Source organism: Equus asinus, chromosome 17 (assembly GCF_041296235.1).
Source record: "Equus asinus isolate D_3611 breed Donkey chromosome 17, EquAss-T2T_v2, whole genome shotgun sequence".
NCBI lineage: Eukaryota > Metazoa > Chordata > Mammalia > Perissodactyla > Equidae > Equus > Equus asinus.
The window spans coordinates 15,885,646-15,906,032 of NC_091806.1; the positions used below are offsets into that span (position 1 = coordinate 15,885,646).

General features: G+C 37.5%; 1 pseudogene; it reads left to right on the top strand.

Moving 5' to 3' along the window:
• The first annotated feature begins 1,042 nt into the window (after positions 1–1,042).
• On the top strand, positions 1,043–1,840 carry LOC106821874 (olfactory receptor 4C46-like; annotated as a pseudogene).
• The last annotated feature ends 18,547 nt before the right edge of the window (positions 1,841–20,387 follow it).

Sequence of the window (20,387 nt, forward strand, 5' to 3'; positions counted from 1 at the left end):
ATCTCATAGGTTTATAGTGAGGATTAAATAACCAAACGTTTGCAAAATCACTTACAGCAAAGTAAGCATTCGGTAAATTTTAGTTAATTTTATCCTTATTATTATTATTAACATTAATCTCTGAGAGTGTTTCCTTATTTGCAAAATGAATGAAATAATATAAACCACACAGGTGCTACCATACCCTGCACATAGCAATCAAGCACTAGTCTATTTACTAGCTATCACAATGTTATTTGATTTAGAAAATGAGCGTTATCAATTAGTTTACAGTAGCTCCAGTATCCTTTCACTACGTTCTCTTCACCGATGCCCTGTTACACTTAATGGCAATGATTATAAAGAGTTTAATAATGGAGTTCCTTTCTCTGGCTTCTATCCTCCTACTAAACCTCAGTCCACTTCATCCAAGACACAGAAAGAGCTTTACCAGAGTTATATCCATGATTCCACCTTTCTCAAATTCTTTTTCATCTTTCCAGTCATATTCACTATTACCTTCCATGGTTTCCCATTTCCTAAGAATAAAGGGAAAATTCCTCAGCCTTGCACTCATAGCATTTACATCCACGTTGTATCTCCCTTTTCAAGCCTAGGTCCCACTATGTGTGCAATCTTCTACTTCACATTAAGCTCTTAATCATCTCAGATGATTAAGTGTGCTCACAGGGTATCCTGCCTTTATGTTTCTTTATGTTTCCAAATTTCCTCATGTCTACACTTTTAACAGAATATTTACCCAGAAGACTATTTAAGAAATCTTCGAGAACTGAGAACCTTTTTCTATACCAAGAAATCACATAAAAATTCACAATTCAATAAAATCTAGGAATTTATTATTTCTTATATGGAGAGATTTAATAAATTCAAAGTTGCATTAATAAAAATTCATTTTTTCCAGGTAATATAATTAACCATAATGTAAAATCCATGGAGAATAGGAGCATTACAGAGTTTGTCCTACTAGGGCTCACAAAAAATCCAAACATGCAGAAAATCATATTTGCCATGTTTTATCTACATCATCTCTGTGGTAGGAAATATGCTCATTGTGGTCACTGCCAGCCCATTATTGGGCTCCCCTGTATCATTTTTCCTGGCCTATCTCTCTTTTATTGATGCCTGCTATTCTTCTGTTAGTATCCCAAACTGATCTTGGATTCACTCCACGCAAAGAACATCCTATTTAATGGCTATATGACTCAAATATTGGGGGAACATTTATTTGGAGGTGCTGATGTCATCCTACACACTGTGATGGCCTATGACCACTATGTGGCCATCTGCAAACCCTTGCTCTATACAACCGTCATGAATCGGCAGGTGTGTATCCTGTTAGTGAGAATGGTGTGGGTGGGAGGCTTTCTTCATGCAACCAGACAGATCCTCTTCACCTTTCAATTGCCCTTCTGTTGCCCTAATGTCATAGATCACTTTATGTGTGATCTGAATCCTCTGCTCAATCTTGCCTGCACTGATACCCACCCTCTAGGGCTCTTCATTACTGCTAACAGTGGATTCATCTGTGTGTTAGACTTCGTTCTTTTGTTGGTTTCCTATGTGGTCATCATGCACTCCCTAAGGACCTACAGCTTGGAGGCAAGGTGCAAAGCCCTCTCCACCTGTGCCTCCCACATCACAATGGTTGTCTAATACTTTGTGCCCTACATTTGTGTATATGAGACCCGCAGCTATTTTATCAATTGATAAAGCAGCTGCGGTATTCTGTACTATGATAACCTTCATGTTAAATCCCTTAATCTATACCTTGAGAAATGCCCAGATGAAAAATGCCATTAGGAAATTGGCTAGTAGGAAAGCTATTTCAGGTGACCAATAAATGTGTTTGGAGCCCAACATTGATTCAACTGAGTTAAGGGTCAAAAGGAAATTTTAGATGATCTCAGCGAAGGATAGCTATGAGTTAAAGAAAAAAAATAATGGACAGCTTTGAATCATGGATCTGCAATGAAAGGTGCAAAAATAAGTGCAAGAAAAAGGAGAAAAATCTAACCCAGCAACACTCTTTGAATATTTGGAAACCCCTACCAAAATGGACTTAGTTTCACTAGTTCATCCGTATATATGGATTCAGAAGCTTTCGTTCTAATAAAAAGAAAATTAAAGAAATAATAAAATACATTGGTATTGAGCAGTAATCTCTATAACAATGCAAATGGGTAAGCACTGCTCTTATTCCCATTTTACAGATGAGAAGAGAGACAGAAAGGGAGAGGTACCAAAGGGACGTAGAAGAGCCAGTAACCAGAATCTAACTGATCTCTCAGCCATGCTCTTAACTGCTATGATACGCTGCCTGGCAATGATGTTAGAAAGGTAAGATAATTATAATAGTTACCATTTACTGAGCTAGGGACTGAACTGATGGACACAATAACATATATATAATATATAATAATGTGTATAGCATATACATAATATAATGTATATTAATCACCTATAACAAATTATAATTTTTTATTAATAACTCTGCTCATTTTTATATACACAGTTGATGATAATATGTTGACTGGAATATTGTGGTGTGTAAATACTTTAGGAATATAAAAGCAATGTGCCATTTAAACTCTGAGGTAAGTGACAAATATTGCATCATGTTTCCAAATTTCTATGTGAGGTTCAGAATCATTTTGTATTGCTCACATCACCATCTTATGCTGATGCCCCATCAGAAAAGGTGATGAAGTCAAATAAAAGAATATTTTAATGTCAGAGAAGAATTTCCATTTATTGAATATTGATTCATACTCCATAAGTACTTGCCTGCTAGCTAATAATAATTTCTATAAGTAGAAAAACAACTGGTACATCACATATATTTAATGAATAAATAGAAGTATAAAGGATATTGAATAAAGTCAATAAAATATAGAGCAAAAATACTAATACTGGAAAATAGGAAATTTTTTTCTCACGTTAATCTGATTCAGACTGTGAGGAGACTTCTAGGCAGATCTCTTAAGGAAACCAGAATTTTTTTCACTCTTGCTTAAACTGTGTCAAGAGAAAAAATTGAAACTGAGATTTTCAGTGAATAAGCAAATAGTTTACCTTGATATTCTCTATGCTCCACAAGATTTCATCATCTTATAAATGTGGACTATTTATATTACATTTCCCTGTTAATTGGTTTACTTTCTGGTAACATTTCATTTTCAAAAGCTGTCTTTAAAAATATGTAGCTCCATCTATACCAAAAGCTATTTCAGGGTAAATATATTCCATTCACTCCTTCTGTCCTTCATTCACTAGTCAACAAATATTTTTGGATATAAGGAATGTATCAGGTACATTGATAGTGGCTGGCACTTCAGTGGTGAATAAACAGGAACATAGGTCTCACCTTCGCAGAGCTCAAGATCCATTGAGAGACTCTCAGAAGAGAGCTTAAAATTACAATATAGTGTTATAAATGATAAGATAGTGGCAGATAGCCTAGATAGAAGGCATGTTTGAGAGACACACAACAAAGACCTAGGTGTTTAGGAAAGATTCCAGGAAGAAAAGACGTTAAAAACCAATGGGATCCAAAGCATGAAAAAGAATCATCAGACTGAATAGTCATCAGTTTGTGTGAAAGCATTCCTATGAGAAAGAATATATAACAAAGGCAAGAAGGTGAAACTAAGTATGCTGGAAACCTAATCAATTCAAAATAGCTGTGGTTTTTAATTCATCTATGCATTCAGCACTTAATTACTGAATGCCTGCTGTGTGCCAGGCAACATGCTCAACACTGACCTCATAAAGGGTAAAGAGCAAGATACGAAGCTGGAGAGATGGAAACAGGGAAGATCAAGAAGAGTCTCATAATCATGTTAAGGCTTAATGTTAAGAACCATGGGGAAAATATTGGAAGGTCTTTTAAGCTAGTGAATGATGCAGTTAGATTTAAGTTTTAAAATTATAACTAGCTATGGTATGAGGAATGAATTGAAGGGGACAGGGCAGGCAGCAGGAGAGGTGTTAGGATGTTGTAATGATTTGGGTGTGAAAACATGGAGACCTGAATTCTGGTGATGCCATAAGGATGCAGTGTGTGGTGGATACTGCTGCATCCAGCACAAATCCCCTTTATTAGGCCAATGCACCCAAGCCCTAGCTGCTGTGTATTTGGGCTGCTAAAGCTTACAGCCTCATCTTCTGTGGAAAATTGCTGCAGAGAAAATGGAAGCTGCTTCACCTGGGGAAGTATGCCCACAATGCCAGGGCCCAACAGCCCCAACAAATGACTGGAGAGGAGATATAAAAGACTGGTGCCCTTGCCTCAAGGTGGAATCAGTTCAGGAGTATAAGCTGTACTCCAGAACACCCATGGCTCCAGGCAGCAGTCAGACTCCAGTTGAGACCACATCCTTTCCTCCCTACCATAGTCAGCTTCCCTCAACCCCTCTTCTTATAAATCAATTTCATAAAAATCTCCATCTCATCTGTCTGTATCTAGGAAACCCAAACTAACATGGAAAGATAGAAAAAGTTTCAAGAAATATTGAGGAGTTATAAACAAAAGATCTTAATATAGGACGAAGATTTGAGAAAGAAGAGTAATTAATGAAACCCAGATTCTGGCTTAGATCACTGGATGGATGAGGAAACTGAGAATATGGAACAGAGAAGAGGAGTTTTCTTTGTTGTTGGAAGAGGCCTCTCCACTCCCAGTGGAAGTGCCTTCTCACCCTCTTTCTGAAGGATTAATCCTTCATTGCCTGAGGAAACTGTTATTGCCTCCCCTGAGGCAGCTGCCATGAAAGACAATACTGATTCTCCTCAGGATTCATCCCACTACCTCTTTGCTTCTAGACTTATAGCCAGAAACAAGTCCTAGCAGGCCCCTAAAGGTGAGGTACAAAGAGTGACACATGAGGAGGTGCACTATGCTCCAAAACAACTACTTGAGTTTTCTAATTTATTCAGACAGAAATCTGGGAATATATGCGAGAATGGATATTAAAGGCATAGGATAAGCATAGAAGAAATATAAAGTTTGATCTGGCCAAATTTATTGATATGGGCTTACAAAACAGAGATTCTGCATTTAATGTTATAGCTGGAGGAGTTAAGAAAGGCTCTAGCAGTTTGTGTGGTTGGTGGCTAACACATGAACCAAAAGGTGGCCTACAGTGAGAAACTTAGAAATACCAAACATGCCTTGGTTTACTGTAGGGGAAGAATTTTGACAGATTAAGGAAATCAGAATGTTAGAGTGGATTTGTCATTTAAGATATACTCAAGCACACTGGGAGAGTCCCAGATAACATAGCTTTCATCACAATCATAAAAAATAAATTTGTGAGGGGATCCCCAGCATCCTTGAAAAGCTCTGTGATTAGTCTTTTCTATAGGCCAGTCTTCTAATAGGACCTATGGTCACTGAACTGGGAAATTTAATGCAATGGGAGTAATGTGATCCTGGGTAACAGTGGCCAACTGGTGGCACTCAATCCCCAGAGGTAAGGTGGGCATGGTTACCATAAAGGACAGCAAAGTCAAAACAACAATCAGAATAATCAACACAAGAAGACTTACAGTGTTGGCTAATTGATCACTATATTCCTAGAAGTGAAATAGAGAGGAAGCCAACTCAACTTTTAGTTGATCTTTGTCAGCAGAGAAGTTCCAAGTTAAGAGACCAAAAGTCTCGCTTGAATCATAGAAACAGAGATATGGCCTATAATCGATTCCTGTACTTGAGCCAGTTTCCGGACTGAATTCATTGAATGAAGGGGAGATCGAATCCCCTTGAGGAAGGACCCTGGAAAACTGCTAAAACTTTACATATTTTTATTTCTCCCAGCCTTCCCCAAAGGGACCTGTGATGTTTTATCAGGGTAACTGTGAATTGTGGAAAAGAAAATAACCAGACGTATCAGGAACTACTGGGCACTGGCTGGGACCTAACAATGATTCCAAGAGACCCAAAAATAACACTGTGATCCACCAGTTACAGTAGGAGGTTATAGAGGTCAGGTGATCAATAAAGATTTAGCTCATGTCAATTTCACTCAGGTCCGTTGGGTCATTGAACCCATGCTGTGGTCTTTTCCCCAGTTCCAGAAGGCATAATTGGAATAAACATACTCAACAACTCGTAGAATCACAGCATTGGTTCTCTGACCTGTCGATTGAGGGCTATTATGGTGGGAAACGCCGAGTAGAAGCCACTAGTACTGCCTTTACCTGGGAAAATAGTAATCCGAAAGCAATGCCATGTTCTTGGAGGGACTGTAGAAATTAGCGCCACTAGCAAGGACTTCAGAGATGTAGGCGTGGCAATTCCCAACACATGCACATTCAACATTTTTATCTCACTGTGCAGAAGATAGATGGATCTTGGAGAATGACAGTGCGTAATTGTAAGCTTAACCATGTGAAGACTTCAATTGTAGCTGCTGGGCCAGATGTGGCTTCATTGCTTGAGAAAATTAATAGATGATCTGGTATGTGATCTGTAGCTAGAGATCCGGCAAATGCTTTTTATCTCCCTGTCAATAAGAACCATCAGAAGCAGTTTGATTTAAGCTTGCAAGGCCAGCAGTGCCAATTTTCCAGCACTGTGTCATAATTTAGTTCATAAGAATCTTGATTGTATTTTGTTCTATAAGATATCACGCTGATCCATTAAATTGACAACGTTTGGGGTTAGTCTGTAAGGTTCTTCTGGTTGATATTAATGTTTGAATCAGTAGACTGAATAAACCAGATTGTCCTCTCTAATGTAGGAGGTCCTCATCCAATCAGTTGAAGGAATGAAAATAACAAAAAGCTTAGGTCCACTGAGTAAGGAAGAATTTTCCTTCCTGAGATGTTTGGAACTGAAACATTAACTTTTCCTGTCTGACACCCTGCATACGGGCACATTAACTCTTCCTGATTTTACAGCAGCTTTCTGCCTATGGACCTGAACTGGGACATTGGCTCTGCACAGTTTTCACTTGCCACCTTCCATAATTACAAGTGCTAATTCCTTATCATAAATCTCTTCATATATCTCTCTGTCTTTTTCTCTCTCTTTCTGTATATATATACATATAATTATGCATCATTGAATGACAGGGATACATTCTGAGAAATTATTCATTAGGTGATTTCACCATTGTGCAAACATCATAGAGTGTACTTACACAAACCTAGACAGTACACCTTACTACACACCGAGGCTATATTATAGTAATCTTATGGGACCACCACAGTATATGCAGTTCATTATCTACTAAAATATCTTTATGCAGTGCATGACCGCATATATACTATTGGTTCTGTAAGATATTTCCTTTTCATGGATTGGACAACTTAATATTGTTAAGGTTTCAGTAATACTTAAAACAATACAGATTCAATACAATCCCTATCAAAACTCCAATGACATTTTTTGCAGATATAGAAAATTTATTTGAAAATTTCATATGGAATCCCAAGGGACCCCATAGCCAAGAAAATCTTGAAAAGAAAAGCAAAATTGGTGATCTCACATTTCCTGATTTCAAAACTTACTGTAAAGCTACAATAATCAAAATAATGTGGTACTGGCATAAAGACAGGCATGTGGACCAATGGAATAGACTGGAGTCCAAAAAGAAACCATCACACGAATGGTCAAATGACTTCTACAAATGTTCCAAGACCATTCAATGAGGAAAGGACAGTTTTTTCAACAAATTGTGTTGACAAAAATAGATATCTACATGTAAAAGAATGAAGGTGGACCCTTAACTTACACCATATATACAATAAACTCAAAATGGATCAACATAAACGTAACAGCTAAATCAACATTTTATTGTTTTAGAAAAAGTAGAGAGGAGAACTTCAGGGCATTATATTAGGCAACAATTTTTGGAATGTGACAGCAAAAACGGGCAACTGGAGAAAAAAATAGATAAAGTGAACTACTTCAAAATTAAAAACACATATGTGCCAAAGGACACAATCAACAGAGATAAAAGGCTCGCCTTTGGTTGGGAAGAAATTCCTGCAAATATATGTCCGATAAGCAGTTAATATCTGGAATATACAAGGAGTTCCTACAACTCAATAACAAATGATAACCTGATTAATAAAAGCACAAAGGACTTGAATAGACATTTCCTCCAAAGAAGATATGCAGGAGGCCAATAAGCACTGAAAGGATGCCCTACATATCTAATCACACTTTCGCATTCTTCATGGGAATGCAAAAAGGTGCAGCTGCTATGAAAGATGATAAAATGTTAAAATTACAATTACTATATGATCCAGCATTTCCACTTCTGTGCGTATACCCAAAGTAATTGAAAGCAGGGACTCAAAGAGATATTTGTACGCTCGTGTTCATAGCAGCATTATTCACAGCAGCAAAAATGTTTAAGCAACCTATGTATTCATCACTACATGAATAGGTAAAGAAAATGTGATATATATGCAATGGGATCTTATTTAACACTCAAAAGGAAAGAGTTTCTGACACATACTATGACACAGACAAACTTTGAGGATGTGTTAAATGAAACAAGTCATTCAGAGTTCTCGTCAAGATGGTGCTGTGAGCAGACGTTGAACTCGCCTCCTCCCATGAACACAACCAGGTTACAACAATTTTGGGAAGAATCACCCTGGATTGAAAACTGAAAACTGGATAAAAAGAAACCCCACAATAAGGGACAGTCCTGACGAAAGCAGAAGAGGCACTAACTCCAGCCAGAGAGGAACAAAAGCCACCTTTGGGAGCAGCGGAGCTTCTCAGCTGGCCAGGCGGGAACCAACCTAAGGTACGAGCCCTCCCTGGAGGAGTGAGGTCCAGAGCGGGGGCAATACTGCTATAACCATCCTTCAGACTCAGCCCAACTGAGAGGAGGGTGTTACTGTCTGGTTTTGCTGGCTATTAACTGCAGCGAGGACACCCCAGAAAAGTTATCGGCCAAAAGCCAAAAAGATCCGGGTCTTAAAGGACCCACGCACAAACTCACTCAATGCAGCAACCTAAAATCACCAGAGAGAAGGCTGACTGTCCTTTGGTGAAACAAGGCTCACCTGGTGGGCTCTGGGGGCATCTTGCTGAGAGGAGGATCCTCTCTGGAGACAGAGACATTGGTGGGGGCCCTTGCTCTGAGCTGGTCCAGGAGTGCTGATACAGACACTGGTGGGGGCCATTGAGGTGTGTCCCTTGGGCTGTTAGCCCAGGGGTCTGCCACACCCACTAGAGCACAGATTTAATCCAGTTCAGCCAGGGCAGGCAACCCGCCCTAGGGACTGGCCCCACCTAACATCAAGCCCTCAGGCTACTTTTCAGCCTTCATTGACTGAGTGCCTTGATCCTCTACAGGCAGGCAAGGGTGTCTGCCTCTGTGGGGCAGGGCTTGTGTGAGGACCAGGTGAACTGTGGGGAGCATTGGGGCAGAGGTGGGGACCTCTGCAGTGTGGTGGTGGGGTACACTCCAGGGGGTTGAGAAGTGAGCACGGACCAGGACTATGTTGACAGTGCATGTGGTCCAGAGGGGTGTGAGGCTTATCAGGGGCAGAAGACTTGTGCTTCACTAATAGCCATAAAAAAGATCAGCCCCAACTTCCAAAGCCTGAAACAACCAAGTGCCTCTATGCCAAGGGCTAGCCCCACTCAGCTGCACTCCTAAGAGAAGTGACATCAGCCTTGTTGGCCTCAGGCCTATCACAAATGTAGCCCCTGAGCCTAGCAACCAGCTACACTGGGTACCAACCCAATTAAGAGGACACTTGCAATAAGAGTGTGCTAATAGACTTTGTAGCCAACAGTGCTGAGGCCCCTCCAAGCCGGATTTACAAACAGCTGGCCAGGGAAGGAAAGATCAGACTCCCTGTGTACCTGCAGTGGGAGCAACCCTGCCACAGCAGAAGAACACAAGTAGCCCACAAAGGGGTCACTCCTGGCTTTTATGGTCTGGTGACAAGAGGGAAACACACTGCTGGGCCTCATAAGGCATGTCATACATAAGGCCACTTCTCCAAGATCAGGAGACATAGCCAACTCACCTTGTACAAAGAAAATAGCACAGAGAAAGAGGCATAATGAGGAGGCAAAGGAATACTTTCCAAGCAAGGGAACACTACAAAACACCAGAAAAAGAACTAAGTGAAACAGAAACTAGCGACCTCCTTAACAAAGAATTCAAACAAAATATAATCTGATGCTCACAGATATGCAGAGAAGAATGGATAAACACATGGAGCACATCAGCAAAGAATTGGAAGATATAAAAAAGAACCAATCAGAAATGAAGAATACAATACTCGAAATGAGAAATTCACTAGAGGGACTCAATAGCAGAGTAGAGGCAGCAGAAGAACTGATCAGTGAGCTAGACGAAAGATTAGAGGAAATCACCCAAGCAGAACAGAAAAGAGAAAAAAGAATTAGAGAGTGAGAACAGTGTAAGGGAAGTCTGGGACAATATCGAGAGTGCTAACATTTGGATTATAGGGGTCCCAGAAGGAGAAGAGAGAGACAAAGGGGCAGAAAATTTATTTGTCAAAATAATAGAGGAAAACTTTCCTCACCTGAGGAAGGAAACAGACATCCAAGTTCAGGAAGCACAGAGAGCTCCAAACAAGAGAAGCCCAAAGAGGCCCACACCAAGACATATTATAATCAAAATGTCTAAAATTAAAGACAAAGAGAGAATCCTAAAAGCAGCAAGAGAAAGGCCACAAGTGACATATAAAGGGAAGCCCATCAGACTGTCAGTGGACTTCTCAGTCAAGACCCTACAGACGAGAAAAGAATGGCACGACATATTTGAAGTGCTAAAAGGAAAAAACCTACAACCAAGAATACTCTATCCATCAAGGCTGTCATTCAGAATGGAAGGAGAGATAAAGAGCTTCCCAGACAAGCAAAAATTCAAGGAGTTTATCACCAAGAAACCAGTTCTACAAGAAATGCTGAAAGGACTTATTTAAGTGGGAAAGCAATGACCACAAATAGAGATAAAAGAAAAAAAAATCAAAAAAACCCAAAACAACAACAAGAAAAAACAGGCAATAAAATCACTTGTAAGATAAAAGTATAGTAAAGGTAGCAGTTCAACTACCTGTGAAGGTAATATGAAGGTTAAAATACAAATGTACTAAAATCACCTATTTCAATGATAAGAGGGTAATGGATAGACACCCACTAAACCAAAGACTATATATGATGAGAAAAACATATGATGTGGGAGGAGGGGAGTGAAAAAGTAGAGCTTTTAGAAAGAGGTCAAGCTAAAAAGTCTATCTACTGAATATAGACTGTTATATGCAGAGTATATTAAATAGGATCCTCATGGTAACCACAAACCAGAAACCTATAACAAGCAGGAAAAAAAGTAAGACAAAAGAAATCAAACATATTACTAAAGATAGCCATCAAACCACAAGTGAAGAGAGGAAGAGAAAAAGAAAGGAACTGAGAAGAACTACTAAAACACCCCAAAAAAATAAAAAGTGACAAAATGGCAATAAATGCATATTTATCAATAGCTACTTTAAATGTCAATGGACTAAATGCTCCAATCAAATGCCATAGGGTGTCTAACTGGATAAAAAAAGAAGATCCATGTAGATGCTGCATACAAGAGACACACTTCAGGCCTATAGACACTCACAAACTGAAATTGAAAGGATGGAAAAGGATATTCCATGCAAATGGCAAAGAAAAGAAAGCAGGAGTAGCAATACTTATATCAGAAAAAATAGATTTTAAATCAAAAACTGTAATAAGAGACAAAGACGGGCACTACATAATGATAAAGGGAACAATCCAACAAGAAAATAGAACACTTGTAAATATCTACACACCCAACATAGGAGCACCTAAATATATAAAGCAATTATTAACAGATATAAGAGGAGAAATAGACAGTAACACAATAATAGTAGGGGACTTTAACACTCCACTTACACCAATGGATAGATCATCCAAACAGAAGATCAATAAGGAAACACTGGCCTTAAAGGACACATTAGACCAGATGGACTTAGTAGATATATACAGAACATTCCATCCAAAAGCCAAAGAATACATATTCTTTTCAAATGCCGTGGAACATTCTCCAGGATTGATCACATATTAGGCCACAAAACAAGTCTCAATAAATTTAAGAAGATCGAAACAATACCATGCATCTTTTCTGACCACAAAGGTATGAAACTGGAAATCAACTACAGAAAGAAAACCAGAAAAGCCACAAAAATGTGGAGATTGAACAAAATGCTACTGAACAATGATTGGGTCAATGAAGAAATCAAAGAAGAAGCAAAAAATTCCTGGAGACAAATGAAAATGAAAACACAACATTGCAAAATCTGTGGGATACAGCAAAAGCGGTTCTACGAGGGAAGTTTATAGCAATTCAGGCCTACCTCAACAAAGATGAAAAATCCCAAATAGACAATCTAAAAGTGCACTAAAGGTACTGGAAAAAGAGCACAAACAAACCCCAAAATCAGCAGAAGGAAGGAAATAATAAAAATCAGCGCAGAAATGAACAAAATAGAGACTAAAAAAAATAGAAAAAAATTAATGAAACCAAGAGCTGGTTCTTCGAAAAGATAAACAAAATTGGCAAACCCTTAGCTAGACTCACCAAGAACAAAAGAGAGAAGGCTCAAATAAAAAAAATCAGAAATGAAAGAGGAGAGATTACAACGGACACCTCAGATATACAAAAGATAATAAGAGAATACTATGAAAAGCTATACTCCAACAAATTGGATAATCTAGAAGAAATGGATAAATTCTTAGAAACATACAACCTTCCAAAACTGGACCAAGAAGATGTAGAAAATTTGAATAGACCGATCACCAGTAAGGAGATCAAAACAGCAATTAAAAACCTCCCCAAAAGTAAAAGTCCAGGACCAGATGGGTTCCCTGGTGAATTCTACCAACATTCAAAGAAGACCTAATACCCATCCTTCTCAAACTCTTCCAAAAAATTGAAAAGGAGGGGAAGCTTCCTAACTCCTTCTACTAAGCAAACATTATCCTGATACCAAAACCAGACAAGGACAACACAAAAAAAGAAAATTACAGGCCAATATCACTGATGAACATCGATGCAAAAATCCTCAACAAAATACTAGCAAATTGAATACAACAACACATTTAAAAGATCATACATCATGATCAAGTGGGTTTCATTACGGGGATGCAGGGATGGTTCAACATTCGCAAATCTATCAACGTTACCACATTATCTACCACATTAACAAAATGAAGAATAAAAATCACACGATCATCTCAATAGATGCAGAGAAAGCATTTGACAAGATACAGCATCCATTTATGATAAAAACTCTAAATAAAATGGGTATAGAAGGAAAATACCTCAACATAATAAAGGCCATATATGACAAACCCACCGCAAATATCATTCTCAATGGAGAAAAACTGAAAGCTATCCCTCTAAGAACAGGAACCAGACAACCATGCCCGTTGTCACCACTCTTATTTAACATAGTATTGGAAGTCCTAGCCAGAGGAATCAGTCAAGGAAAAGAAATAAAAGTGATCCACATTGGAAAAGAAGAAGTGAAACTATCACTCTTTGCAGACGACATGATTTTATATCTAGAAAACCCTAAAGAGTCCACTAAAAACTTCTAGAAATAATAAAGGAATACAGTCAAGTTGCGGGATACAAAATCAATGTACAAAAATCGGTTGCGTTTCTATACACTAACAACAAAGTAGCAGAAAGAGAAATTAAGAATACAATCCCATTTACAATTGCAACAAAAATAATAAAATACCTCAGAATAAACTTAACGAAAGAGGTGAAAGATGTGTACGCTGAAACCTATAAGACGTTGAAAGAAATCGAAGAAGACACAAAGAAATGGAAAGATATTCCATGTTCTTGGATTGGAAGAACTAACATTGTGAAAATGTCCATACTTCCTAAAGCAATCTATAGATTCAACGCAATCCCTATCAAAGTTCCAACAACATTTTTTACAGAAATAGAACAAAGAATCCTAAAATTTATATGGAACAACAAAAGACCCCGAATAGTCAAAGGATTCCTGAGAAAAAAAGAACAAAGCTGCAGGTATCACACTCCCCAATTTCAAATTATACTACAAAGCCATAGTAACCAAAACAGCATGGTACTGGCACAAAAATAGACACACAGATCAGTGGAACAAAATTGAGAGCCCAGAAGTAAACCCACACATTTATGGGCAGCTAATATTCGACAGGGGAGCCAAGGGCATACGATGGAGAAAGGAGAGACTCTTCAATAAATGGTGTTGGGAAAATGGACCGCCACAAGCAAAAGAATGAAAGTAGACCATTCCCTTACACCACGCACAAAAATCAACTCAAAATGGATTAAAGACTTGAATGTAAGACCTGAAACCATGAGACTTATAGAAGAAAACATAGGCAGTACGCTCTATGACATTGGTCTGAGCAGCATATTTTCAAGTCCCATGTCTGACTGGGCAAGGGAAATAAAAGAAAAAATGAACAAATGGGACTACATCAAACTAAAACGTTTCTGCACAGCAAAGGAAACCATCAACAAAATGAAAAGACAACCTAACAATTGGGAGAAGATATTTGCAAACTATATATCAGATAAGGGGTCAATATCCAAAATATACAAAGAACTCATACAGCTCAACAAGAAAAAAACCAACACTCCAATTAGAAAATGGGCAAAAGATCTGAACAGAGATTTCTCCAAAGAAGATATACAGATGGCCAACAGGTATATGAAAAGATGCTCAACATCATTAGCTATCAGGGAAATGCAAATCAAAACTACAATGAGGTATCACCTCACTCTGGTCAGAATAGCATAATTAACAAGACAGGAAACAACAATTGTTGGAGAGGGTGTGGAGAGAAGGGAACCCTTCTTCACTGCTGGTGGCAGTGCAAACTGGTGCAGCCACTATGGAAAGCAGTTTGGAGTATCCTCAGAAAATTAAGGATAGATCTACCATATGATCCAGCTATTCCACTGCTGGGTATTTATCCAAGGAACTTGAAAACACAAAGGCATAAAGATACTTTCACCCCTATGTTCATTGCAGCATTATACACAGTAGCCAAGACTTGGAAGCAACCTAGGTGCCCATCAAGGGACAAATGGATAAAGAAGATGTGGTATTTATACACCATGGACTACTACTCAGCCAGAAAAAATGATGAAATCCGGCCATTTGTGACAACATGGACAGACCTTGAGGGTATTATGCTGAATGAAATAAGTCAGAGGGAGAAAGTCAAATTCCATATGATCTCACTCATAAGTAGAAGATAAAAACGACAAAAAAAAAAAAAAACACATAGCATTGAAGATTGGAATGGTGGTTACCATTAGGGAAGGGGGGAGGGGGGAGGGCAAAAGGGGTGATTAGGGTCACATGTGAGGGGATGCACTATAATTAGTGTTCGGGTGGTGAACATGATGTAATGTGTACAGAATTTGAAATATGATGTACATCCGGAAAAAATAAAAATTAAAAAAAGAAACAAGTTATTCATTTTTAATAAACTTTATATTTTATAACAGGTTTATATTTACAGGGAAGTTGTGAAAATAATACTGAAAGTTCCCATATACCCCACCTCAGTTTCCCCTACTATCTTCTTATATTAGTATGGTACATTTATCACAACAAATTAATTGCCATTATTACATCATTTTTAACTAAAATCCATGCTTTAATCAGGTTGATTAGTCTCTATTAAAGCCTTTTTCTTCTCCAGAATCTGACCTAGGATACCACATTACAGTCAGTTGTCAAGTTTTCTTCAGCTCCTGCAGACAGTGACAGTTTCTCTGACTTTTCTTGTTTTTGGTGAACTTGACAATTGAAGAGTAAGAGTCAGACATTCCGTATGAAGTCCCTCAACTGGAGTTTTCCAATATTTTACTCAAGATTAGACTGGGGTTATAGACTACTGGGAGAAAGATCACAGAGGTAAAGTGTCATATTCATCACATCATACCAACGGGTACATATTCTCAATGTGACTTATTACTGTTGATGATAATCTTGATCACCTCGCTAAGGTAGTATTTGTCACATTTCTTCTCTGTAAATTTACTCTTTTTCCTCCTCCCATACTGTGGTTTTTGGAAGGAAGCCACTATATACAGCCCACACTTAACAGACAAAGCGTTCGAGGTCAGAGTATCTACGTAAATCACTTGGGATTCTTTGGTATATTCTCCCCCTATTTATTTAGTTGTTTATTCAATTATTTGCATCATTATAACTCATGGATATTTATTTTGTACTTTGAGTTATATTTCAATTCATTTTTATTTATTTTGTTGCTCAATTTTCTTACAACTTTGGCCACTGGGGCTCTTTCACTTGGCTCCTGTGTCCCTTTGCCATCACTTCATCACTACGCGCGTGCGCGTGTGTGTGTGTGTGTTAGCACTTCTCTATTTTCTAGTACTACAAGATGCTCTGGTTCACCTGTACATTCCCTGCCCCAGACCTAGAATCAGCAATTTCTACAAGAAGCTCTGATTCATTTTATTGGAGAATGGTATTAGAAACCAAGGCTTCAGCACTAGAAGACCATCATTTTTTATTCTAATCAAAAGATGTCATTTATGACCCGTATCAACATCTTTACTTGCAAGAATAGGCCACCTTTTTTCATAATGTAATAAGACAAATTGAGGATTATCACATCTGGCTCATGTTTCTTAATTGGAAGAGAAGGGACGCTTCAGGGAATAACTTACCCCAGACTCCTGTATTGCACAGCATTGGTGTTAAATATTCTGCAAGGAGACAGAAGAGAAGAATTTCCCAGTCAAACTCCTGTGTGAGCATAGATTTCAGAAAGAGTGAGATGAATCTGGGACCATCTTAGCCTGCCCTCTGGCATGTAGGTGAGAACTTAAGCCTCTTCGTGAGAGCAAAGAGATCCTGGTTCCAGATAATCAGACAGAATTTAAGATCATTTTTTTATTCTCATTTGAGTAAAGAGTGTCCAAATTTCCTTGGGAAGAAAAGAGGGCAACTGAACATCCTAACCTCTCCGTAAGCTCTTATCAAAGCTAGTAAGATTTGTACTGGGGATTAACTTAGTTTTATTTAATACTTGGAGAATGAATCTTACCAATGCTACTGTGAGGATCTAATACATGCAATGCATTTGTGGAAGGATAGAAAGTTTAGGACATTTTTAGGAGTGTTTTACATTCTAAAGTGAGATGATGGAAATAAAAAATGTGCACAGCAGCTCCTGATGGAAATGGCACTATTAGGTACGGTATATTGGAATGAATGTGTGAGAGACAAGCAAATAGAAATAATATCTGCTTGGGTGTTCCAGGAAATAGTCCATAGATATGATGACATGGTGGTGGATATAGTAGGATACAGGCTTCCCTTTTCCTCAATGCCACCTGAGTATAGAATAGTGAAGGACACTATTGGATTGTAGGATATTTTCTTAATTCTTTCGTTCATTCAACAGATATTTATTAAGCACCTACTTTTTTTTAGATGCTGAAATTCAGTAGTTTATGGATAAAAATTCTCATCCTTATGTTGATTCATTCTACAGTGTGTCATTTGTATATATGTAACTGTGTTATTTGTATACGTGTAATTCTAATATATGTATATCTATATCTACATATGTAAACAGATATAGATAAGGAAATATATTTATATAATATTCTTAATTGATATAAACTGCAAACAATTTTTCATTTGTTTGTTGAAGAGTTTTGACAAAAAGCATATTTGGAAAATATCCAAGAAAGACAGGGGACCTGTAGTTAATGGCAGTGTGGTAGTGTATAATGTGATTAAAAAGCACTGAGTTCTAGAACTACCTCTACGATTAGCTCACCATTTCACTCTTGGGTCTTATTGTTGCCTCAAAAATGTTTATTTTCTTCCCGCCTACATCAGGAGACAGTTGTTATGGCTCAGTGGTATGCCAGTGTGAATAATAGACCATCTCTTTTTCTTTTTTTTTTTTGAGGAAGATTAGCCCTGCGCTAACTACTGACAGTCCTCTTTTTGCTGAGGAAGCCTGGCCCTGAGCTAACATCCTTGCCCATCTTCCTCTACTTTATATGTGGGATGCCTACCACAGCATGGAATGCCAAGCAGTGCCAAGTCCGCACCAGAATCCGAACCGGCGAACCCCTGGGCCGCCGAGAAGTGGAACGTGCGCACTTAACCGCTGCACCACCCGGCTGGACCCCTAGACCATCTATTAAGGTAATATAATGTTTTAAAAAGATTTATTATTTTTATGAAATGACGATAGTGATGTATTTTTAAATTTTTACCAAATAGCACACCTTAAAAATTAGATATTGCTCACATTTGTGATGCCAAGAATGCAGTTTCTTCACATAGAGGTACAAATGCATGCTTTCGTTGACATTCTTCAAAGTACAATTCATTTACATAACAGTATGTGTGTAATATGTATATCCTGCTTTTAATTAAAAGTTACTATCTTAGCATACAATTCTGTCCTCTTATTTTTCACTTTAAACTATATTGTAGCGACCATTGCATGTATATCAGCCTTTTTTTATTAATGATTTTATCAATGAGTAGTATCAATAAAGTACCATTCTTGCTTAATTCAGCTCCCTTCAGATGGATTTTAAGTTCTTTCTCATCTTTGCCAATAAGATTATCTGTAGGACATAGAATCACTGGATTGTTTTCTATGTGTAATTATAATATTATAGATATTGAAAATCACCCCCTAAGAGACTGTGTCCACTTAAACTCCTACAAAAATGAGTGGGGTTGACTATTTCCCACAACTTGTCAGCACTATATGTCAACAAATTTATATCATAAAGATTAATTTATTCAAATAATTAGTGAAAATGATATCTAATTGGAAATTTAATTTGAATGTATTTAACTCCTAATGAAATTGAACATCTTTCCATATGCTTAATTATGTTTCATAAGCAGAAGAGTCTCTTTTAAATTTGATTCTTTGGCCCATTATTCATTTTACTATTTTTTTTTTAGGAGAAGATTTGCCCTAAGCTAACATCTGTTACCAATCTTTCTCTTTTTCATTCCTCCTCCCTAAAGTCGCAGTACATAGTAGTGTAAAGTTGTAAATTCTTCTAGTTCTATGAGCTGCCCCCACAGCATTGCTACTGACAGGTGAGTGGTGTGGTTCCATGCCTGGAAACCGAACCCAGGCTGCCAAAGCAAAGCGCGCCAAACTTTAACCACTAGGCAATGAATGCTGGCTCAATGTTACTGTATTTTTTAAGACTGATGAGTGAAATCCATTTATCCTTGAAAATTATGCTTTGTCTGGTCAGTGAGTTGTAAATATACTTTACCAGTTTGGCGCTTATAATTTGCTATTGACTATGCTATTGTTTGGAAAATATAAAGGCAAGTAAAACAATTTATCCACTATTCGACATGTAGTTATATATGAATAAGTATTAATTCCCTTTTTATTTCTATAGTCTCTTACTTGAACTGAGAGTATAAGACATTCAAGATACATATCATAAGAATTCTACTGAAGAGTTTCAGGTATGACTTAGAGCTTCCTGAGCTCATTTTCTCAATCCCTTATGCTTAATCTTAAACCTGAAATTTGAAAGAGTGTTCTGATTTATGGAAAATATTCTCCATGCATTTTTCTTCATTTTAGTCTCAATGAGTCTTTGTATCTTAAGAACATATATTGAAATATGTAGAAAAATAATAAATAATGGGACAAATTTAACTTTGGATAACATAGTATACTTTGGAACATATGAAGTTTAATAATAGAAACTGAATTTAGAACCATAAACAATTAGAAATGTTTGAGAAGAAAAGTAAAATGAAACAAACAGTCAGGGCAACAGATTAAAATGTCAGATGATGGAATGAAACAACTGGCTTGTGTTCATTGCTAAAATTTTAATTTTATCATTTCTCTCTTTCAACCTTCCTCCTTATATTTTATATGTGTGGTGTGTTTATGTGTATGTATGTGTTTAGGTTTTATCAAGGAAGATACTCTGAAATGTTTAGACACTCATTCTCTAAGACAATATTTACTAGAAGAGTATTTTATAAATGAACTCTGTTCAAGAAATGTGAAAACATATTGAGTAAATCATGTAAAAGTTTCCTCTACTTCTGCAGCCCACTACACTAATATTGACATGTCCTTAAAGAAAACATTAAGCGAAGAAGTTATTCACTCATTCCAAATAAACAAAATTAATATATATTATGTCTGAAGAATCGTTTACTTTTTCATTATTTTTCTATTTCTTATATCATTATTTTCACATGCAATCAGGTAAATAGATTGAATAAGTGCTATGAATCCAATTTCATTCCGCTAAAGCAGTACACAACAGGTAAGGAATACCCATTGAGAAGTGGCA